At 41.9% G+C, this 20,171-nt stretch overlaps 40 non-coding genes across 40 annotated transcripts; all 40 read right to left on the bottom strand.

Annotated features, from left to right (window-relative positions):
• Window positions 1-220: 220 nt before the first annotated feature.
• trnav-cac (transfer RNA valine (anticodon CAC)) lies at window positions 221-293 on the bottom strand. Its single transcript has one exon. It is a non-coding gene; the product is annotated as a tRNA-Val (tRNA).
• Window positions 294-1,183: 890 nt separating this feature from the next.
• On the bottom strand, window positions 1,184-1,256 carry trnaa-ugc (transfer RNA alanine (anticodon UGC)). The gene has a single exon. It is a non-coding gene; the product is annotated as a tRNA-Ala (tRNA).
• A 390-nt stretch (window positions 1,257-1,646) lies between these two features.
• Window positions 1,647-1,719, bottom strand: trnav-cac (transfer RNA valine (anticodon CAC)). Its single transcript has one exon. It is a non-coding gene; the product is annotated as a tRNA-Val (tRNA).
• A 238-nt stretch (window positions 1,720-1,957) lies between these two features.
• trnav-aac (transfer RNA valine (anticodon AAC)) lies at window positions 1,958-2,031 on the bottom strand. The gene has a single exon. It is a non-coding gene; the product is annotated as a tRNA-Val (tRNA).
• Window positions 2,032-2,617: 586 nt separating this feature from the next.
• Window positions 2,618-2,690, bottom strand: trnav-uac (transfer RNA valine (anticodon UAC)). The gene has a single exon. It is a non-coding gene; the product is annotated as a tRNA-Val (tRNA).
• A 390-nt stretch (window positions 2,691-3,080) lies between these two features.
• trnav-cac (transfer RNA valine (anticodon CAC)) lies at window positions 3,081-3,153 on the bottom strand. Its single transcript has one exon. It is a non-coding gene; the product is annotated as a tRNA-Val (tRNA).
• Window positions 3,154-3,391: 238 nt separating this feature from the next.
• Window positions 3,392-3,464, bottom strand: trnav-aac (transfer RNA valine (anticodon AAC)). The gene has a single exon. It is a non-coding gene; the product is annotated as a tRNA-Val (tRNA).
• Window positions 3,465-4,049: 585 nt separating this feature from the next.
• On the bottom strand, window positions 4,050-4,122 carry trnav-uac (transfer RNA valine (anticodon UAC)). Its single transcript has one exon. It is a non-coding gene; the product is annotated as a tRNA-Val (tRNA).
• Window positions 4,123-4,510: 388 nt separating this feature from the next.
• trnav-cac (transfer RNA valine (anticodon CAC)) lies at window positions 4,511-4,583 on the bottom strand. Its single transcript has one exon. It is a non-coding gene; the product is annotated as a tRNA-Val (tRNA).
• Window positions 4,584-4,821: 238 nt separating this feature from the next.
• On the bottom strand, window positions 4,822-4,894 carry trnav-aac (transfer RNA valine (anticodon AAC)). Its single transcript has one exon. It is a non-coding gene; the product is annotated as a tRNA-Val (tRNA).
• Window positions 4,895-5,479: 585 nt separating this feature from the next.
• Window positions 5,480-5,552, bottom strand: trnav-uac (transfer RNA valine (anticodon UAC)). The gene has a single exon. It is a non-coding gene; the product is annotated as a tRNA-Val (tRNA).
• Window positions 5,553-5,942: 390 nt separating this feature from the next.
• On the bottom strand, window positions 5,943-6,015 carry trnav-cac (transfer RNA valine (anticodon CAC)). The gene has a single exon. It is a non-coding gene; the product is annotated as a tRNA-Val (tRNA).
• A 238-nt stretch (window positions 6,016-6,253) lies between these two features.
• On the bottom strand, window positions 6,254-6,326 carry trnav-aac (transfer RNA valine (anticodon AAC)). The gene has a single exon. It is a non-coding gene; the product is annotated as a tRNA-Val (tRNA).
• Window positions 6,327-6,911: 585 nt separating this feature from the next.
• trnav-uac (transfer RNA valine (anticodon UAC)) lies at window positions 6,912-6,984 on the bottom strand. The gene has a single exon. It is a non-coding gene; the product is annotated as a tRNA-Val (tRNA).
• A 388-nt stretch (window positions 6,985-7,372) lies between these two features.
• trnav-cac (transfer RNA valine (anticodon CAC)) lies at window positions 7,373-7,445 on the bottom strand. The gene has a single exon. It is a non-coding gene; the product is annotated as a tRNA-Val (tRNA).
• Window positions 7,446-7,683: 238 nt separating this feature from the next.
• trnav-aac (transfer RNA valine (anticodon AAC)) lies at window positions 7,684-7,756 on the bottom strand. The gene has a single exon. It is a non-coding gene; the product is annotated as a tRNA-Val (tRNA).
• A 585-nt stretch (window positions 7,757-8,341) lies between these two features.
• On the bottom strand, window positions 8,342-8,414 carry trnav-uac (transfer RNA valine (anticodon UAC)). The gene has a single exon. It is a non-coding gene; the product is annotated as a tRNA-Val (tRNA).
• A 390-nt stretch (window positions 8,415-8,804) lies between these two features.
• On the bottom strand, window positions 8,805-8,877 carry trnav-cac (transfer RNA valine (anticodon CAC)). The gene has a single exon. It is a non-coding gene; the product is annotated as a tRNA-Val (tRNA).
• An 896-nt stretch (window positions 8,878-9,773) lies between these two features.
• On the bottom strand, window positions 9,774-9,845 carry trnav-uac (transfer RNA valine (anticodon UAC)). The gene has a single exon. It is a non-coding gene; the product is annotated as a tRNA-Val (tRNA).
• A 388-nt stretch (window positions 9,846-10,233) lies between these two features.
• On the bottom strand, window positions 10,234-10,307 carry trnav-cac (transfer RNA valine (anticodon CAC)). The gene has a single exon. It is a non-coding gene; the product is annotated as a tRNA-Val (tRNA).
• A 241-nt stretch (window positions 10,308-10,548) lies between these two features.
• trnav-aac (transfer RNA valine (anticodon AAC)) lies at window positions 10,549-10,621 on the bottom strand. The gene has a single exon. It is a non-coding gene; the product is annotated as a tRNA-Val (tRNA).
• A 586-nt stretch (window positions 10,622-11,207) lies between these two features.
• trnav-uac (transfer RNA valine (anticodon UAC)) lies at window positions 11,208-11,280 on the bottom strand. The gene has a single exon. It is a non-coding gene; the product is annotated as a tRNA-Val (tRNA).
• A 390-nt stretch (window positions 11,281-11,670) lies between these two features.
• Window positions 11,671-11,743, bottom strand: trnav-cac (transfer RNA valine (anticodon CAC)). Its single transcript has one exon. It is a non-coding gene; the product is annotated as a tRNA-Val (tRNA).
• A 238-nt stretch (window positions 11,744-11,981) lies between these two features.
• trnav-aac (transfer RNA valine (anticodon AAC)) lies at window positions 11,982-12,054 on the bottom strand. The gene has a single exon. It is a non-coding gene; the product is annotated as a tRNA-Val (tRNA).
• A 586-nt stretch (window positions 12,055-12,640) lies between these two features.
• On the bottom strand, window positions 12,641-12,713 carry trnav-uac (transfer RNA valine (anticodon UAC)). Its single transcript has one exon. It is a non-coding gene; the product is annotated as a tRNA-Val (tRNA).
• Window positions 12,714-13,103: 390 nt separating this feature from the next.
• trnav-cac (transfer RNA valine (anticodon CAC)) lies at window positions 13,104-13,176 on the bottom strand. Its single transcript has one exon. It is a non-coding gene; the product is annotated as a tRNA-Val (tRNA).
• A 238-nt stretch (window positions 13,177-13,414) lies between these two features.
• trnav-aac (transfer RNA valine (anticodon AAC)) lies at window positions 13,415-13,487 on the bottom strand. Its single transcript has one exon. It is a non-coding gene; the product is annotated as a tRNA-Val (tRNA).
• A 586-nt stretch (window positions 13,488-14,073) lies between these two features.
• Window positions 14,074-14,146, bottom strand: trnav-uac (transfer RNA valine (anticodon UAC)). Its single transcript has one exon. It is a non-coding gene; the product is annotated as a tRNA-Val (tRNA).
• Window positions 14,147-14,536: 390 nt separating this feature from the next.
• On the bottom strand, window positions 14,537-14,609 carry trnav-cac (transfer RNA valine (anticodon CAC)). Its single transcript has one exon. It is a non-coding gene; the product is annotated as a tRNA-Val (tRNA).
• Window positions 14,610-14,847: 238 nt separating this feature from the next.
• trnav-aac (transfer RNA valine (anticodon AAC)) lies at window positions 14,848-14,920 on the bottom strand. Its single transcript has one exon. It is a non-coding gene; the product is annotated as a tRNA-Val (tRNA).
• Window positions 14,921-15,506: 586 nt separating this feature from the next.
• trnav-aac (transfer RNA valine (anticodon AAC)) lies at window positions 15,507-15,579 on the bottom strand. Its single transcript has one exon. It is a non-coding gene; the product is annotated as a tRNA-Val (tRNA).
• Window positions 15,580-15,969: 390 nt separating this feature from the next.
• Window positions 15,970-16,042, bottom strand: trnav-cac (transfer RNA valine (anticodon CAC)). The gene has a single exon. It is a non-coding gene; the product is annotated as a tRNA-Val (tRNA).
• A 238-nt stretch (window positions 16,043-16,280) lies between these two features.
• Window positions 16,281-16,353, bottom strand: trnav-aac (transfer RNA valine (anticodon AAC)). Its single transcript has one exon. It is a non-coding gene; the product is annotated as a tRNA-Val (tRNA).
• A 586-nt stretch (window positions 16,354-16,939) lies between these two features.
• trnav-uac (transfer RNA valine (anticodon UAC)) lies at window positions 16,940-17,012 on the bottom strand. The gene has a single exon. It is a non-coding gene; the product is annotated as a tRNA-Val (tRNA).
• A 390-nt stretch (window positions 17,013-17,402) lies between these two features.
• trnav-cac (transfer RNA valine (anticodon CAC)) lies at window positions 17,403-17,475 on the bottom strand. The gene has a single exon. It is a non-coding gene; the product is annotated as a tRNA-Val (tRNA).
• A 238-nt stretch (window positions 17,476-17,713) lies between these two features.
• trnav-aac (transfer RNA valine (anticodon AAC)) lies at window positions 17,714-17,786 on the bottom strand. The gene has a single exon. It is a non-coding gene; the product is annotated as a tRNA-Val (tRNA).
• A 585-nt stretch (window positions 17,787-18,371) lies between these two features.
• Window positions 18,372-18,444, bottom strand: trnav-uac (transfer RNA valine (anticodon UAC)). Its single transcript has one exon. It is a non-coding gene; the product is annotated as a tRNA-Val (tRNA).
• A 390-nt stretch (window positions 18,445-18,834) lies between these two features.
• On the bottom strand, window positions 18,835-18,907 carry trnav-cac (transfer RNA valine (anticodon CAC)). The gene has a single exon. It is a non-coding gene; the product is annotated as a tRNA-Val (tRNA).
• A 238-nt stretch (window positions 18,908-19,145) lies between these two features.
• On the bottom strand, window positions 19,146-19,218 carry trnav-aac (transfer RNA valine (anticodon AAC)). The gene has a single exon. It is a non-coding gene; the product is annotated as a tRNA-Val (tRNA).
• A 586-nt stretch (window positions 19,219-19,804) lies between these two features.
• On the bottom strand, window positions 19,805-19,877 carry trnav-uac (transfer RNA valine (anticodon UAC)). Its single transcript has one exon. It is a non-coding gene; the product is annotated as a tRNA-Val (tRNA).
• Window positions 19,878-20,171: the final 294 nt, after the last annotated feature.

Raw genomic sequence — 20,171 nt, 5'->3', positions numbered from 1 at the left:
CTGGTTGTTCCATAGATGTTCTGCGCATTTTCTCTCTTTGCAAAACTCCCTAATGGCCGATGTTTTTCACCCACTTTCGAACCGATCGTTTTTCACGTGCGAGGTGAATGTGAAGGCCTAAAATCTACACCTGCGTGTATCTCTGAAAGCGCTTCAACACACAAGCACAAAGACATCCCATGAATGACATTTGACTCGCATTTTTGTAAAAACTTTGGGTTGTTTCTGCTCGGTTTCGAACCGAGGACTTTTCGCGTGTGAGGAGAACGTGATAACCACTACACTACAGAAACCTTCACATTGCCTTCGCCTGGTTGTTTCATAGATGTTCTGCGCATTTTCTCTCTTTGCAAAAACTCCCCAATGGCCGATGTTTTTCACCCACTTTCGAACCAATCGTTTTTCACGTGCGAGGTGAATGTGAAGGCCTAAAATCTACACCTGCGTGTATCTCTGAAAGCGCTTCAAGACACAAGCACATCCCATGAATGACATTTGACTCGCATTTTTGTAAAAACTTTGGGTTGTTTCTGCTCGGTTTAGAACCGAGGACCTTTCGCGTGTTATGCGAACGTGATAACCACTACACTACAGAAACCTGCCTTTCAGGAAACTCGGCTGTTTTGACAGATTTTGCCACATATTTTCTCTATGAGCCACACTTTGCGGGAAAAACTCTTTTGGCCACTTCAAAACTGCCCATATTTCACTTGTGAGGTGAATGGGACAGGATGAATCCTTCTATTGGATGTAACTTTGAAAGTGCTGTATGACTCAAGCCACGACTTTTCAGATGAGTGGCATTTGGCTTGCTTTTGTGTAAGAAACCACACATCGTTCCTGATGGGCTTCCAAAGGTAGGACCTCTCGCTTTTTAGTTGAACCTAATAGTCGCTGATTTAAGGAAAAATATATCCACCTTTGTCATCTTATTTCATATAGATTTTATCATGTTTTACATTTCAATGTCACTTAAAATCTAAAGGGGCAACCTGCTACTGCCCAATTTCAAACTTTCACATGTATGGTTAAATCACTGAATGTCATTAACACTACAGGAAAAGATGCAAGCTCAGCTTTTACTGGTGGAACTTGACCATTACTCTATAAATACTGATATTTGAAATACAGCTAAGTTTCAAATGAACGGCATTCGACTTGCTTTGCTTCGAAACCAGGCTATTGTTTCTGCTCGGTTTCGAACCGAGGACCTTTCGCTTGCAAAGCGAACGTGATTACCACTACACTACATAAACTTGCCACCGATTTAAGACGGCTGTTTTGACACATCATGCCGTATATATTCTCTCTAAGCCACACTTTTAAAGGAAAACCCCTTTTGGCCACGTCAAAACTGCCCATATATCACTTGTGAGGTGAATTGAACAGGATGAATCCTTCTATTGGATGTAGCTTTGAAACTGCAGTACGACTCAAGCCACGACTTATCGAATGAGTGGCATTTGAATTGCTTTGAATTGTGTGCACTGTTCTGGCGAATGTGATAACACCTACAAAAATTAAAGCAGGGGAGCCAAGCAAGGCTGAAGTTGAGGGTTACACTTTCTTTGAATTATCTTGGAAGGAAATTATGTAACCTTTTACCTAAACAGATCTCAACTCGTTTCAGGCTAAAAGGCAAGCTTTGTTTCTGCTCGGTTTCGATCCGAGGACCTTTCGCGTGTGAGGCGAACGTGATAACCACTACACTACAGAAACCTTCACATTGTCTTAGCCTGGATGTTCCATAGATGTTCTGCGCATTTTCTCTCTTTGCAAAAACTCCCTAATGGCCGATGTTTTTCACCCACTTTCGAACCGATCATTTTTCACGTGCGAGGTGAATGTGAAGGCCTAAAATCTACACCTGCGTGTATCTCTGAAAGCACTTCAAGACACAAGCACAAACACATCCCATGAATGACATTTGACTCGCATTTTTGTAAAAACTTTGGGTTGTTTCTGCTCGGTTTTCGAACCGAGGACCTTTCGCGTGTTAGGCGGACGTGATAACCACTACACTACAGAAACCTGCCTTTCACGAAACTCTGCTGTTTTGACAGATTTTGCCACATATTTTCTCTATGAGCCACACTTTGCGTGAAAAACTCTTTTGGCCACTTCAAAACTGCCCATATTTCACTTGTGAGGTGAATGGGACAGGCTGAAACCTACCATCGAATGTAACTTTGAAAGTGCTGTACGACTCAAGCCACGACTTTTCAGATGAGTGGCATTTGGCTTGCTTTTGTGTAAGAAACCACACATCGTTCCTGATGGGCTTCCAACAGTAGGACCTCTCGCTTTTTGATTGAACCTAATAGTCGCTGATTTAAGGAAACATATATCCACCTTTGTCATCTTATTTCATACAGATTTTATCATGTTTTGCATTTCAATGTCACTTAAATTCTAAAGGGGCAACCTGCTACTGCCCAATTTCAAACTTTCACATGTATGGTTAAAATCACTGAATGTCATTAACCCTACAGGAAAAGATGCAAGCTCAGCTTTTACTGGTGGAACTTGACCATTACTCTATAAATACTGATATTTGAAATACAGCTACGTTTCAAATGAACGGCATTCGACTTGCTTTGCTTCAAAACCAGGCTATTGTTTCTGCTCGGTTTCGAACCGAGGACCTTTCGCGTGTAAAGCAAATGTGATTCCCACTACACCACAGAAACTTGCCACCGATGAAAGACGGCTGTTTTGACACATCATGCCGTATATATTCTCTCTAAGCCACACTTTTAAGGGAAAACCCCTTTTGGCCACGTCAAAACTGCCCATATATCACTTGTGAGGTGAATTGGACAGGATGAATCCTTCTATTGGATGTAGCTTTGAAACTGCAGTACGACTCAAGCCACGACTTATCGAATGAGTGGCATTTGGATTGCTTTGAATTGTGTGCACTGTTCTGGCGAATGTGATAATACCTACAAAAATTAAAGCAGGGGAGCCAAGCAAGGCTGAAGTTGAGGGTTACACTTTCTTTGAATTATCTTGGAAGGAAATTATGTAACCTTTTACCTAAACAGATCTCAACTCGTTTCAGGCTAAAAGGCAAGCTTTGTTTCTGCTCGGTTTCAAACCGAGGACCTTTCGCGTGTGAGGCGAACGTGATAACCACTACACTTCAGAAACCTTCACATTGCCTCCGCCTGGTTGTTTCATAGATGTTCTGCGCATTTTCTCTCTTTGCAAAAACTCCCTAATGGCCGATGTTTTTCACCCACTTTCGAACCGATCGTTTTTCACGTGCGAGGTGAATGTGAAGGCCTAAAATCTACACCTGCGTGTATCTCTGAAAGCACTTCAAGACACAAGCACAAACACATCCCATGAATGACATTTGACTCGCATTTTTGTAAAAACTTTGGGTTGTTTCTGCTCGGTTTCAAACCGAGGACCTTTCGCGTGTTAGGCGAACGTGATAACCACTACACTACAGAAACCTGCCTTTCACGAAACTCTGCTGTTTTGACAGATTTTGCCACATATTTTCTCTATGAGCCACACTTTTCGGGAAAAACTCTTTTGGCCACTTCAAAACTGCCCATATTTCACTTGTGAGGTGAATAGGACAGGCTGAAACCTACCATCGAATGTAACTTTGAAAGTGCTGTACGACTCAAGCCACGACTTTTCAGATGAGTGGCATTTGGCTTGCTTTTGTGTAAGAAACCACACATCGTTCCTGATGGGCTTCCAACAGTAGGACCTCTCGCTTTTTGATTGAACCTAATAATCGCTGATTTAAGGAAACATATATCCACCTTTGTCATCTTATTTCATACAGATTTTATCATGTTTTGCATTTCAATGTCACTTAAATTCTAAAGGGGCAACCTGCTACTGCCCAATTTCAAACTTTCACATGTATGGTTAAATCACTGAATGTCATTAACACTACAGGAAAAGATGCAAGCTCAGCTTTTACTGGTGGAACTTGACCATTACTCTATAAATACTGATATTTGAAATACAGCTACGTTTCAAATGAACGGCATTCGACTTGCTTTGCTTCAAAACCAGGCTATTGTTTCTGCTCGGTTTCGAACCGAGGACCTTTCGCGTGTAAAGCGAACGTGATTACCACTACACCACAGAAACTTGCCACCGATGAAAGACGGCTGTTTTGACACATCATGCCGTATATATTCTCTCTAAGCCACACTTTTAAGGGAAAACCCCTTTTGGCCACGTCAAAACTGCCCATATCACTTGTGAGGTGAATTGGACAGAATGAATCCTTCTATTGGATGTAGCTTTGAAACTGCAGTACGACTCAAGCCACGACTTATCGAATGAGTGGCATTTGGATTGCTTTGAATTGTGTGCACTGTTCTGGCGAATGTGATAATACCTACAAAAATTAAAGCAGGGGAGCCAAGCAAGGCTGAAGTTGAGGGTTACACTTTCTTTGAATTATCTTGGAAGGAAATTATGTAACCTTTTACCTAAACAGATCTCAACTCGTTTCAGGCTAAAAGGCAAGCTTTGTTTCTGCTCGGTTTCAAACCGAGGACCATTCGCGTGTGAGGCGAACGTGATAACCACTACACTACAGAAACCTTCACATTGCCTCCGCCTGGTTGTTTCATAGATGTTCTGCGCATTTTCTCTCTTTGCAAAAACTCCCTAATGGCCGATGTTTTTCACCCACTTTCGAACCGATCGTTTTTCACGTGCGAGGTGAATGTGAAGGCCTAAAATCTACACCTGCGTGTATCTCTGAAAGCGCTTCAAGACACAAGCACAAACACATCCCATGAATGACATTTGTCTCGCATTTTTGTAAAAACTTTGGGTTGTTTCTGCTCGGTTTCGAACCGAGGACCTTTCGCGTGTTAGGCGAGCGTGATAACCACTACACTACAGAAACATGCCTTTCATGAAACTCGGCTGTTTTGACAGATTTTGCCACATATTTTCTCTATGAGCCACACTTTGCGGGAAAAACTATTTTGGCCACTTCAAAACTGCCCATATTTCACTTGTGAGGTGAATGGGACAGGCTGAAACCTACCATCGAATGTAACTTTGAAAGTGCTGTACGACTCAAGCCACGACTTTTCAGATGAGTGGCATTTGGCTTGCTTTTGTGTAAGAAACCACACATCGTTCCTGATGGGCTTCCAACAGTAGGACCTCTCGCTTTTTAGTTGAACGTAATAGTCGCTGATTTAAGGAAACATATATCCACCTTTGTCATCTTATTTCATACAGATTTTATCATGTTTTACATTTCAATGTCACTTAAAATCTAAAGGGGCAACCTGCTACTGCCCAATTTCAAACTTTCACATGTATGGTTAAATCACTGAATGTCATTAACACTACAGGAAAAGATGTAAGCTCAGCTTTTACTGGTGGAACTTGACCATTACTCTATAAATACTGATATTTGAAATACAGCTAAGTTTCAAATGAACGGCATTCGACTTGCTTTGCTTCAAAACCAGGCTATTGTTTCTGCTCGGTTTCGAACCGAGGACCCTTCGCGTGTAAAGCGAACGTGATTACCACTACACTACAGAAACTTGCCACCGATTTAAGACGGCTGTTTTGACACATCATGCCGTATATATTCTCTCTAAGCCACACTTTTAAGGGAAAACCCCTTTTGGCCACGTCAAAACTGCCCATATATCACTTGTGAGGTGAATTGGACAGGATGAATCCTTCCATTGGATGTAGCTTTGAAACTGCAGTACGACTCAAGCCACGACTTATCGAATGAGTGGCATTTGAATTGCTTTGAATTGTGTGCACTGTTCTGGCGAATGTGACAATACCTACAAAAATTAAAGCAGGGGAGCCAAGCAAGGCTGAAGTTGAGGGTTACACTTTCTTTGAATTATCTTGGAAGGAAATTATGTAACCTTTTACCTAAACAGATCTCAACTCGTTTCAGGCTAAAAGACAAGCTTTGTTTCTGCTCGGTTTCGAACCAAGGACCTTTCGCGTGTGAGGCGAACGTGATAACCACTACACTACAGAAACCTTCACATTGTCTTAGCCTGGTTGTTCCATAGATGTTCTGCGCATTTTCTCTCTTTGCAAAAACTCCCTAATGGCCGATGTTTTTCACCCACTTTCGAACCGATCGTTTTTCACGTGCGAGGTGAATGTGAAGGCCTAAAATCTACACCTGCGTGTATCTCTGAAAGCACTTCAAGACACAAGCACAAACACATCCCATGAATGACATTTGACTCGCATTTTTGTAAAAACTTTGGGTTGTTTCTGCTCGGTTTCGAACAGAGGACCTTTCGCGTGTTAGGCGAACGTGATAACCACTACACTACAGAAACCTGCCTTTCACGAAACTCTGCTGTTTTGACAGATTTTGCCACATATTTTCTCTATGAGCCACACTTTGCGGGAAAAACTCTTTTGGCCACTTCAAAACTGCCCATATTTCACTTGTGAGGTGAATAGGACAGGCTGAAACCTACCATCGAATGTAACTTTGAAAGTGCTGAACGACTCAAGCCACGACTTTTCAGATGAGTGGCATTTGGCTTGCTTTTGTGTAAGAAACCACAAATCGTTCCTGATGGGCTTCCAACAGTAGGACCTCTCGCTTTTTGATTGAACCTTTAAATCGCTGATTTAAGGAAACATATATCCACCTTTGTCATCTTATTTCATACAGATTTTATCATGTTTTGCATTTCAATGTCACTTAAATTCTAAAGGGGCAACCTGCTACTGCCCAATTTCAAACTTTCACATGTATGGTTAAATCACTGAATGTCATTAACACTACAGGAAAAGATGCAAGCTCAGCTTTTACTGGTGGAACTTGACCATTACTCTATAAATACTGATATTTGAAATACAGCTACGTTTCAAATGAACGGCATTCGACTTGCTTTGCTTCAAAACCAGGCTATTGTTTCTGCTCGGTTTCGAACCGAGGACCTTTCGCGTGTAAAGCGAACGTGATTACCACTACACCACAGAAACTTGCCACCGATGAAAGACGGCTGTTTTGACACATCATGCCGTATATATTCTCTCTAAGCCACACTTTTAAGGGAAAACCCCTTTTGGCCACGTCAAAACTGCCCATATCACTTGTGAGGTGAATTGGACAGAATGAATCCTTCTATTGGATGTAGCTTTGAAACTGCAGTACGACTCAAGCCACGACTTATCGAATGAGTGGCATTTGGATTGCTTTGAATTGTGTGCACTGTTCTGGCGAATGTGATAATACCTACAAAAATTAAAGCAGGGGAGCCAAGCAAGGCTGAAGTTGAGGGTTACACTTTCTTTGAATTATCTTGGAAGGAAATTATGTAACCTTTTACCTAAACAGATCTCAACTCGTTTTAGGCTAAAAGGCAAGCTTTGTTTCTGCTCGGTTTCAAACCGAGGACCTTTCGCGTGTGAGGCGAACGTGATAACCACTACACTACAGAAACCTTCACATTGCCTCCGCCTGGTTGTTTCATAGATGTTCTGCGCATTTTCTCTCTTTGCAAAAACTCCCTAATGGCCGATGTTTTTCACCCACTTTCGAACCGATCGTTTTTCACGTGCGAGGTGAATGTGAAGGCCTAAAATCTACACCTGCGTGTATCTCTGAAAGCGCTTCAAGACACAAGCACAAACACATCCCATGAATGACATTTGTCTCGCATTTTTGTAAAAACTTTGGGTTGTTTCTGCTCGGTTTCGAACCGAGGACCTTTCGCGTGTTAGGCGAGCGTGATAACCACTACACTACAGAAACATGCCTTTCATGAAACTCGGCTGTTTTGACAGATTTTGCCACATATTTTCTCTATGAGCCACACTTTGCGGGAAAAACTATTTTGGCCACTTCAAAACTGCCCATATTTCACTTGTGAGGTGAATGGGACAGGCTGAAACCTACCATCGAATGTAACTTTGAAAGTGCTGTACGACTCAAGCCACGACTTTTCAGATGAGTGGCATTTGGCTTGCTTTTGTGCAAGAAACCACACATCGTTCCTGATGGGCTTCCAACAGTAGGACCTCTCGCTTTTTAGTTGAACCTAATAGTCGCTGATTTAAGGAAACATATATCCACCTTTGTCATCTTATTTCATACAGATTTTATCATGTTTTACATTTCAATGTCACTTAAAATCTAAAGGGGCAACCTGCTACTGCCCAATTTCAAACTTTCACATGTATGGTTAAATCACTGAATGTCATTAACACTACAGGAAAAGATGCAAGCTCAGCTTTTACTGGTGGAACTTGACCATTACTCTATAAATACTGATATTTGAAATACAGCTAAGTTTCAAATGAACGGCATTCGACTTGCTTTGCTTCAAAACCAGGCTATTGTTTCTGCTCGGTTTCGAACCGAGGACCCTTCGCGTGTAAAGCGAACGTGATTACCACTACACTACAGAAACTTGCCACCGATTTAAGACGGCTGTTTTGACACATCATGCCGTATATATTCTCTCTAAGCCACACTTTTAAGGGAAAACCCCTTTTGGCCACGTCAAAACTGCCCATATATCACTTGTGAGGTGAATTGGACAGGATGAATCCTTCTATTGGATGTAGCTTTGAAACTGCAGTACGACTCAAGCCACGACTTATCGAATGAGTGGCATTTGAATTGCTTTGAATTGTGTGCACTGTTCTGGCGAATGTGACAATACCTACAAAAATTAAAGCAGGGGAGCCAAGCAAGGCTGAAGTTGAGGGTTACACTTTCTTTGAATTATCTTGGAAGGAAATTATGTAACCTTTTACCTAAACAGATCTCAACTCGTTTCAGGCTAAAAGGCAAGCTTTGTTTCTGCTCGGTTTCGAACCAAGGACCTTTCGCGTGTGAGGCGAAGGTGATAACCACTACACTACAGAAACCTTCACATTGTCTTAGCCTGGTTGTTCCATAGATGTTCTGCGCATTTTCTCTCTTTGCAAAAACTCCCTAATGGCCGATGTTTTTCACCCACTTTCGAACCGATCGTTTTTCACGTGCGAGGTGAATGTGAAGGCCTAAAATCTACACCTGCGTGTATCTCTGAAAGCACTTCAAGACACAAGCACAAACACATCCCATGAATGACATTTGACTCGCATTTTTGTAAAAACTTTGGGTTGTTTCTGCTCGGTTTCGGACAGAGGACCTTTCGCGTGTTAGGCGAACGTGATAACCACTACACTACAGAAACCTGCCTTTCACGAAACTCTGCTGTTTTGACAGATTTTGCCACATATTTTCTCTATGAGCCACACTTTGCGGGAAAAACTCTTTTGGCCACTTCAAAACTGCCCATATTTCACTTGTGAGGTGAATAGGACAGGCTGAAACCTACCATCGAATGTAACTTTGAAAGTGCTGTACGACTCAAGCCACGACTTTTCAGATGAGTGGCATTTGGCTTGCTTTTGTGTAAGAAACCACACATCGTTCCTGATGGGCTTCCAACAGTAGGACCTCTCGCTTTTTGATTGAACCTAATAATCGCTGATTTAAGGAAACATATATCCACCTTTGTCATCTTATTTCATACAGATTTTATCATGTTTTGCATTTCAATGTCACTTAAATTCTAAAGGGGCAACCTGCTACTGCCCAATTTCAAACTTTCACATGTATGGTTAAATCACTGAATGTCATTAACACTACAGGAAAAGATGCAAGCTCAGCTTTTACTGGTGGAACTTGACCATTACTCTATAAATACTGATATTTGAAATACAGCTACGTTTCAAATGAACGGCATTCGACTTGCTTTGCTTCAAAACCAGGCTATTGTTTCTGCTCGGTTTCGAACCGAGGACCTTTCGCGTGTAAAGCGAACGTGATACCACTACACTACAGAAACTTGCCACCGATTTAAGACGGCAGTTTGACACATCATGCCGTATATATTCTCTCTAAGCCACACTTTTAAGAAAACCCCTTTTGGCCACTTCAAAACTGCCCATATATATCACTTGTGAGGTGAATTGAACAGGATGAATCCTTCTATTGGATGTAGCTTTGAAACTGAAGTACGACTCAAGCCACGACTTATCGAATGAGTGGCATTTGAATTGCTTTGAATTGTGTGCACTGTTCTGGCGAATGTGATAATACCTACAAAAAATTAAAGCAGGGGAGCCAAGCAAGGCTGAAGTTGAGGGTTACACTTTCTTTGAATTATCTTGGAAGGAAATTATGTTACCTTTTACCTAAACAGATCTCAACTCGTTCAGGCTAAAAGGCAGCTTTGTTTCTGCTCGGATTTCGAACCGAGGACCTTTCGCGTGTGAGGCGAACGTGATAACCACTACACTACAGAAACCTTCACATTGTCTTAGCCTGGTTGTTCCATAGATGTTCTGCGCATTTTCTCTCTTTGCAAAAACTCCCCTAATGGCCGATGTTTTTCCACCCACTTTCGAACCGATCGTTTTTCACGTGCGAGGTGAATGTGAAGGCCTAAAACCTACACCTGCGTGTATCTCTGAAAGCACTTCAAGACACAAGCACAAACCACATCCCATGAATGACATTTGACTCGCATTTTAGTAAAAACATTGGGTTGTTTCTGCTCGGTTTTCAAACCGAGGACCTTCGCGTGTTAGGCGAACGTGATAACCACTACACTACAGAAACCTGCCTTTCACGAAACTCTGCTGTTTTGACAGATTTTGCCACATATTTTCTCTATGAGCCACACTTTGCGGGAAAAACTCTTTTGGCCACTTCAAACTGCCCATATTTCACTTGTGAGGTGAATGGGACAGGCTGAAACCTACCATCGAATGTAAACTTTGAAAGTGCTGTACGACTCAAGCCACGACTTTTCAGATGAGTGGCATTTGGCTTGCTTTTGTGTAAGAAACCACACATCGTTCCTGATGGGCTTCCAACAGTAGGACCTCTCGCTTTTTGATTGAACCTAATAGTCGCTGATTTAAGGAAACATATATCCACCTTTGTCATCTTATTTCATACAGATTTTATCATGTTTTGCATTTCAATGTCACTTAAATTCTAAAGGGGCAACCTGCTACTGCCCAATTTCAAACTTTCACATGTATGGTTAAAATCACTGAATGTCTTTAACCCTACAGGAAAAGATGCAAGCTCAGCTTTTACTGGTGGAACTTGACCATTACTCTATAAATACTGATATTTGAAATACAGCTACGTTTCAAATGAACGGCATTCGACTTGCTTTGCTTCAAAACCAGGCTATTGTTTCTGCTCGGTTTCGAACCGAGGACCTTTCGCGTGTAAAGCAAATGTGATTACCACTACACCACAGAAACTTGCCACCGATGAAAGACGGCTGTTTTGACACATCATGCCGTATATATTCTCTCTAAGCCACACTTTTAAGGGAAAACCCCTTTTGGCCACGTCAAAACTGCCCATATATCACTTGTGAGGTGAATTGGACAGGATGAATCCTTCTATTGGATGTAGCTTTGAAATTGCAGTACGACTCAAGCCACGACTTATCGAATGAGTGGCATTTGGATTGCTTTGAATTGTGTGCACTGTTCTGGCGAATGTGATAATACCTACAAAAATTAAAGCAGGGGAGCCAAGCAAGGCTGAAGTTGAGGGTTACACTTTCTTTGAATTATCTTGGAAGGAAATTATGTAACCTTTTACCTAAACAGATCTCAACTCGTTTCAGGCTAAAAGGCAAGCTTTGTTTCTGCTCGGTTTCAAACCGAGGACCTTTCGCGTGTGAGGCGAACGTGATAACCACTACACTACAGAAACCTTCACATTGCCCCCGCCTGGTTGTTTCATAGATGTTCTGCGCATTTTCTCTCTTTGCAAAAACTCCCTAATGGCCAATGTTTTTCACCCACTTTCGAACCAATCGTTTTTCACGTGCGAGGTGAATGTGAAGGCCTAAAATCTACACTTGCGTGTATCTCTGAAAGCGCTTCAAGACACAAGCACAAACACATCCCATGAATGACATTTGACTCGCATTTTTGTAAAAACTTTGGGTTGTTTCTGCTCGGTTTCGAACCGAGGACCTTTCGCGTGTTAGGCGAACGTGATAACCACTACACTACAGAAACATGCCTTTCACCAAACTCGGCTGTTTTGACAGATTTTGCCACATATTTTCTCTATGAGCCACACTTTGCGGGAAAAACTCTTTTGGCCACTTCAAAACTGCCCATATTTCACTTGTGAGGTGAATGGGACAGGCTGAAACCTACCATCGAATGTAACTTTGAAAGTGCTGTACGACTCAAGCCACGACTTTTCAGATGAGTGGCATTTGGCTTGCTTTTGTGTAAGAAACCACACATCGTTCCTGATGGGCTTCCAACAGTAGGACCTCTCGCTTTTTGATTGAACCTAATAGTCGCTGATTTAAGGAAACATATATCCACCTTTGTCATCTTATTTCATACAGATTTTATCATGTTTTGCATTTCAATGTCACTTAAATTCTAAAGGGGCAACCTGCTACTGCCCAATTTCAAACTTTCACATGTATGGTTAAAATCACTGAATGTCATTAACCCTACAGGAAAAGATGCAAGCTCAGCTTTTACTGGTGGAACTTGACCATTACTCTATAAATACTGATATTTGAAATACAGCTACGTTTGAAATAAACGGCATTCGACTTGCTTTGCTTCAAAACCAGGCTATTGTTTCTGCTCGGTTTCGAACCGAGGACCTTTCGCGTGTAAAGCAAATGTGATTACCACTACACCACAGAAACTTGCCACCGATGAAAGACGGCTGTTTTGACACATCATGCCGTATATATTCTCTCTAAGCCACACTTTTAAGGGAAAACCCCTTTTGGCCACGTCAAAACTGCCCATATATCACTTGTGAGGTGAATTGGACAGGATGAATCCTTCTATTGGATGTAGCTTTGAAACTGCAGTACGACTCAAGCCACGACTTATCGAATGAGTGGCATTTGGATTGCTTTGAATTGTGTGCACTGTTCTGGCGAATGTGATAATACCTACAAAAATTAAAGCAGGGGAGCCAAGCAAGGCTGAAGTTGAGGGTTACACTTTCTTTGAATTATCTTGGAAGGAAATTATGTAACCTTTTACCTAAACAGATCTCAACTCGTTTCAGGCTAAAAGGCAAGCTTTGTTTCTGCTCGGTTTCAAACCGAGGACCTTTCGCGTGTGAGGCGAACGTGATAACCACTACACTACAGAAACCTTCACATTGCCTCCGCCTGGTTGTTTCATAGATGTTCTGCGCATTTTCTCTCTTTGCAAAAACTCCCTAATGGCCGATGTTTTTCACCCACTTTCGAACCAATCGTTTTTCACGTGCGAGGTGAATGTGAAGGCCTAAAATCTACACCTGCGTGTATCTCTGAAAGCGCTTCAAGACACAAGCACAAACACATCCCATGAATGACATTTGACTCGCATTTTTGTAAAAACTTTGGGTTGTTTCTGCTCGGTTTCGAACCGAGGACCTTTCGCATGTTAGGCGAACGTGATAACCACTACACTACAGAAACATGCCTTTCACCAAACTCGGCTGTTTTGACAGATTTTGCCACATATTTTCTCTATGAGCCACACTTTGCGGGAAAAACTCTTTTGGCCACTTCAAAACTGCCCATATTTCACTTGTGAGGTGAATGGGACAGGCTGAAACCTACCATCGAATGTAACTTTGAAAGTGCTGTACGACTCAAGCCACGACTTTTCAGATGAGTGGCATTTGGCTTGCTTTTGTGTAAGAAACCACACATCGTTCCTGATGGGCTTCCAACAGTAGGACCTCTCGCTTTTTGATTGAACCTAATAGTCGCTGATTTAAGGAAACATATATCCACCTTTGTCATCTTATTTCATACAGATTTTATCATGTTTTACATTTCAATGTCACTTAAATTCTAAAGGGGCAACCTGCTACTGCCCAATTTCAAACTTTCACATGTATGGTTAAATCACTGAATGTCATTAACCCTAAAGGAAAAGATGCAAGCTCAGCTTTTTACTGGTGGAACTTGACCATTACTCTATAAATACTGATATTTGAAATACAGCTACGTTTCAAATGAACGGCATTCGACTTGCTTTGCTTCAAAACCAGGCTATTGTTTCTGCTCGGTTTCGAACCGAGGACCTTTCGCGTGTAAAGCGAACGTGATTACCACTACACCACAGAAACTTGCCACCGATGAAAGACGGCTGTTTTGACACATCATGCCGTATATATTCTCTCTAAGCCACATTTTTAAGGGAAAACCCCTTTTGGCCACGTCAAAACTGCCCATATATCACTTGTGAGGTGAATTGGACAGGATGAATCCTTCTATTGGATGTAGCTTTGAAACTGCAGTATGACTCAAGCCACGACTTATCGAATGAGTGGCATTTGGATTGCTTTGAATTGTGTGCACTGTTCTGGCGAATGTGATAATATCTACAAAAATTAAAGCAGGGGAGCCAAGCAAGGCTGAAGTTGAGGGTTACACTTTCTTTGAATTATCTTGGAAGGAAATTATGTAAACTTTTACCTAAACAGATCTCAACTCGTTTCAGGCTAAAAGGCAAGCTTTGTTTCTGCTCGGTTTCGAACCGAGGACCTTTCGCGTGTGAGGCGAACGTGATAACCACTACACTACAGAAACCTTCACATTGCCTTCGCCTGGTTGTTTCATAGATGTTCTGCGCATTTTCTCTCTTTGCAAAAACTCCCTAATGGCCGATGTTTTTCACCCACTTTCGAACCGATCGTTTTTCACGTGCGAGGTGAATGTGAAGGCCTAAAATCTACACCTGCGTGTATCTCTGAAAGCGCTTCAAGACACAAGCACAAACACATCCCATGAATGACATTTGACTCGCATTTTTGTAAAAACTTTGGGTTGTTTCTGCTCGGTTTCGAACCGAGGACCTTTCGCGTGTTAGGCGAACGTGATAACCACTACACTACAGAAACATGCCTTTCATGAAACTCGGCTGTTTTGACAGATTTTGCCACATATTTTCTCTATGAGCCACACTTTGCGGGAAAAACTCTTTTGGCCACTTCAAAACTGCCCATATTTTACTTGTGAGGTGAATGGGACAGGCTGAAACCTACCATCGAATGTAACTTTGAAAGTGCTGTACGACTCAAGCCACGACTTTTCAGATGAGTGGCATTTGGCTTGCTTTTGTGTAAGAAACCACACATCGTTCCTGATGGGCTTCCAACAGTAGGACCTCTCGCTTTTTGATTGAACCTAATAGTCGCTGATTTAAGGAAACATTTATCCACCTTTGTCATCTTATTTCATACAGATTTTATCATGTTTTGCATTTCAATGTCACTTAAATTCTAAAGGGGCAACCTGCTACTGCCCAATTTCAAACTTTCACATGTATGGTTAAAATCACTGAATGTCATTAACCCTACAGGAAAAGATGCAAGCTCAGCTTTTACTGGTGGAACTTGACCATTACTCTATAAATACTGATATTTGAAATACAGCTACGTTTGAAATAAACGGCATTCGACTTGCTTTGCTTCAAAACCAGGCTATTGTTTCTGCTCGGTTTCGAACCGAGGACCTTTCGCGTGTTAAGCAAATGTGATTACCACTACACCACAGAAACTTGCCACCGATGAAAGACGGCTGTTTTGACACATCATGCCGTATATATTCTCTCTAAGCCACACTTTTAAGGGAAAACCCCTTTTGGCCACGTCAAAACTGCCCATATATCACTTGTGAGGTGAATTGGACAGGATGAATCCTTCTATTGGATGTAGCTTTGAAACTGCAGTACGACTCAAGCCACGACTTATCGAATGAGTGGCATTTGGATTGCTTTGAATTGTGTGCACTGTTCTGGCGAATGTGATAATACCTACAAAAATTAAAGCAGGGGAGCCAAGCAAGGCTGAAGTTGAGGGTTACACTTTCTTTGAATTATCTTGGAAGGAAATTATGTAACCTTTTACCTAAACAGATCTCAACTCGTTTCAGGCTAAAAGGCAAGCTTTGTTTCTGCTCGGTTTCAAACCGAGGACCTTTCGCGTGTGAGGCGAACGTGATAACCACTACACTACAGAAACCTTCACATTGCCTCCGCCTGGTTGTTTCATAGATGTTCTGCGCATTTTCTCTCTTTGCAAAAACTCCCTAATGGCCGATGTTTTTCACCCACTTTCGAACCAATCGTTTTTCACGTGCGAGGTGAATGTGAAGGCCTAAAATCTACACCTGCGTGTATCTCTGAAAGCGCTTCAAGACACAAGCACAAACACATCCCATGAATGACATTTGACTCGCATTTTTGTAAAAACTTTGGGTTGTTTCTGCTCGGTTTCGAACCGAGGACCTTTCGCATGTTAGGCGAACGTGATAACCACTACACTACAGAAACATGCCTTTCACCAAACTCGGCTGTTTTGACAGATTTTGCCACATATTTTCTCTATGAGCCACACTTTGCGGGAAAAACTCTTTTGGCCACTTCAAAACTGCCCATATTTCACTTGTGAGGTGAATGGGACAGGCTGAAACCTACCATCGAATGTAACTTTGAAAGTGCTGTACGACTCAAGCCACGACTTTTCAGATGAGTGGCATTTGGCTTGCTTTTGTGTAAGAAACCACACATCGTTCCTGATGGGCTTCCAACAGTAGGACCTCTCGCTTTTTGATTGAACCTAATAGTCGCTGATTTAAGGAAACATATATCCACCTTTGTCATCTTATTTCATACAGATTTTATCATGTTTTACATTTCAATGTCACTTAAATTCTAAAGGGGCAACCTGCTACTGCCCAATTTCAAACTTTCACATGTATGGTTAAATCACTGAATGTCATTAACCCTAAAGGAAAAGATGCAAGCTCAGCTTTTTACTGGTGGAACTTGACCATTACTCTATAAATACTGATATTTGAAATACAGCTACGTTTCAAATGAACGGCATTCGACTTGCTTTGCTTCAAAACCAGGCTATTGTTTCTGCTCGGTTTCGAACCGAGGACCTTTCGCGTGTAAAGCGAACGTGATTACCACTACACCACAGAAACTTGCCACCGATGAAAGACGGCTGTTTTGACACATCATGCCGTATATATTCTCTCTAAGCCACATTTTTAAGGGAAAACCCCTTTTGGCCACGTCAAAACTGCCCATATATCACTTGTGAGGTGAATTGGACAGGATGAATCCTTCTATTGGATGTAGCTTTGAAACTGCAGTATGACTCAAGCCACGACTTATCGAATGAGTGGCATTTGGATTGCTTTGAATTGTGTGCACTGTTCTGGCGAATGTGATAATACCTACAAAAATTAAAGCAGGGGAGCCAAGCAAGGCTGAAGTTGAGGGTTACACTTTCTTTGAATTATCTTGGAAGGAAATTATGTAAACTTTTACCTAAACAGATCTCAACTCGTTTCAGGCTAAAAGGCAAGCTTTGTTTCTGCTCGGTTTCGAACCGAGGACCTTTCGCGTGTGAGGCGAACGTGATAACCACTACACTACAGAAACCTTCACATTGCCTTCGCCTGGTTGTTTCATAGATGTTCTGCGCATTTTCTCTCTTTGCAAAAACTCCCTAATGGCCGATGTTTTTCACCCACTTTCGAACCGATCGTTTTTCACGTGCGAGGTGAATGTGAAGGCCTAAAATCTACACCTGCGTGTATCTCTGAAAGCGCTTCAAGACACAAGCACAAACACATCCCATGAATGACATTTGACTCGCATTTTTGTAAAAACTTTGGGTTGTTTCTGCTCGGTTTCGAACCGATGACCTTTCGCGTGTTAGGCGAACGTGATAACCACTACACTACAGAAACATGCCTTTCACGAAACTCGGCTGTTTTGACAGATTTTGCCACATATTTTCTCTATGAGCCACACTTTGCGGGAAAAACTCTTTTGGCCACTTCAAAACTGCCCATATTTCACTTGTGAGGTGAATGGGACAGGCTGAAACCTACCATCGAATGTAACTTTGAAAGTGCTGTACGACTCAAGCCACGACTTTTCAGATGAGTGGCATTTGGCTTGCTTTTGTGTAAGAAACCACACATCGTTCCTGATGGGCTTCCAACAGTAGGACCTCTCGCTTTTTAGTTGAACGTAATAGTCGCTGATTTAAGGAAACATATATCCACCTTTGTCATCTTATTTCATACAGATTTTATCATGTTTTACATTTCAATGTCACTTAAAATCTAAAGGGGCAACCTGCTACTGCCCAATTTCAAACTTTCACATGTATGGTTAAATCACTGAATGTCATTAACACAACAGGAAAAGATGCAAGCTCAGCTTTTACTGGTGGAACTTGACCATTACTCTATAAATACTGATATTTGAAATACAGCTACGTTTCAAATGAACGGCATTCGACTTGCTTTGCTTCAAAACCAGGCTATTGTTTCTGCTCGGTTTCGAACCGAGGACCTTTCGCGTGTAAAGCGAACGTGATTACCACTACACCACAGAAACTTGCCACCGATGAAAGACGGCTGTTTTGACACATCATGCCGTATATATTCTCTCTAAGCCACACTTTTAAGGGAAAACCCCTTTTGGCCACGTCAAAACTGCCCATATATCACTTGTGAGGTGAATTGAACAGGATGAATCCTTCTATTGGATGTAGCTTTGAAACTGCAGTACGACTCAAGCCACGACTTATCGAATGAGTGGCATTTGAATTGCTTTGAATTGTGTGCACTGTTCTGGCGAATGTGATAATACCTACAAAAATTAAAGCAGGGGAGCCAAGCAAGGCTGAAGTTGAGGTTTACACTTTCTTTGAATTATCTTGGAAGGAAATTATGTAACCTTTTACCTAAACAGATCTCAACTCGTTTCAGGCTAAAAGGCAAGCTTTGTTTCTGCTCGGTTTCGAACCAAGGACCTTTCGCGTGTGAGGCGAACGTGATAACCACTACACTACAGAAACCTTCACATTGTCTTAGCCTGGTTGTTCCATAGATGTTCTGCGAATTTTCTCTCTTTGCAAAAACTCCCTAATGGCCGATGTTTTTCACCCACTTTCGGACCGATCGTTTTTCACGTGCGAGGTGAATGTGAAGGCCTAAAATCTACACCTGCGTGTATCTCTGAAAGCACTTCAGGACACAAGCACAAACTTATCCCATGAATGACATTTGACTCGCATTTTTGTAAAAACTTTGGGTTGTTTCTGCTCGGTTTCGAACCGAGGACCTTTCGCGTGTTAGGCGAACGTGATAACCACTACACTACAGAAACCTGCCTTTCACGAAACTCTGCTGTTTTGACAGATTTTGCCACATATTTTCTCTGTGAGCCACACTTTGCGGGAAAAACTCTTTTGGCCACTTCAAAACTGCCCATATTTCACTTGTGAGGTGAATGGGACAGGCTGAAACCTACCATCGAATGTCACTTTGAAAGTGCTGTACGACTCAAGCCACGACTTTTCAGATGAGTGGCATTTGGCTTGCTTTTGTGTAAGAAACCACACATCGTTCCTGATGGGCTTCCAACAGTAGGACCTCTCGCTTTTTAGTTGAACCTAATAGTCGCTGATTTAAGGAAACATATATCCACCTTTGTCATCTTATTTCATACAGATTTTATCATGTTTTACATTTCAATGTCACTTAAATTCTAAAGGGGCAACCTGCTACTGCCCAATTTCAAACTTTCACATGTATGGTTAAATCACTGAATGTCATTAACCCTAAAGGAAAAGATGCAAGCTCAGCTTTTTACTGGTGGAACTTGACCATTACTCTATAAATACTGATATTTGAAATACAGCTACGTTTCAAATGAACGGCATTCGACTTGCTTTGCTTCAAAACCAGGCTATTGTTTCTGCTCGGTTTCGAACCGAGGACCTTTCGCGTGTAAAGCGAACGTGATTACCACTACACTACAGAAACTTGCCACTGATGTAAGACGGCTGTTTTGACACATCATGCCGTATATATTCTCTCTAAGCCACACTTTTAAAGGAAAACCCCTTTTGGCCACGTCAAAACTGCCCATATATCACTTGTGAGGTGAATTGAACAGGATGAATCCTTCTATTGGATGTAGCTTTGAAACTGCAGTACGACTCAAGCCACGACTTATCGAATGAGTGGCATTTGAATTGCTTTGAATTGTGTGCACTGTTCTGGCGAATGTGATAATACCTACAAAAATTAAAGCAGGGGAGCCAAGCAAGGCTGAAG

The sequence above is a fragment of the Paramisgurnus dabryanus genome, chromosome 14 (genome assembly GCF_030506205.2).
Source record: "Paramisgurnus dabryanus chromosome 14, PD_genome_1.1, whole genome shotgun sequence".
NCBI lineage: Eukaryota > Metazoa > Chordata > Actinopteri > Cypriniformes > Cobitidae > Paramisgurnus > Paramisgurnus dabryanus.
Note: the sequence above shows the minus strand (reverse complement) of the source record. Positions and strands in the feature narration are given on the sequence as shown.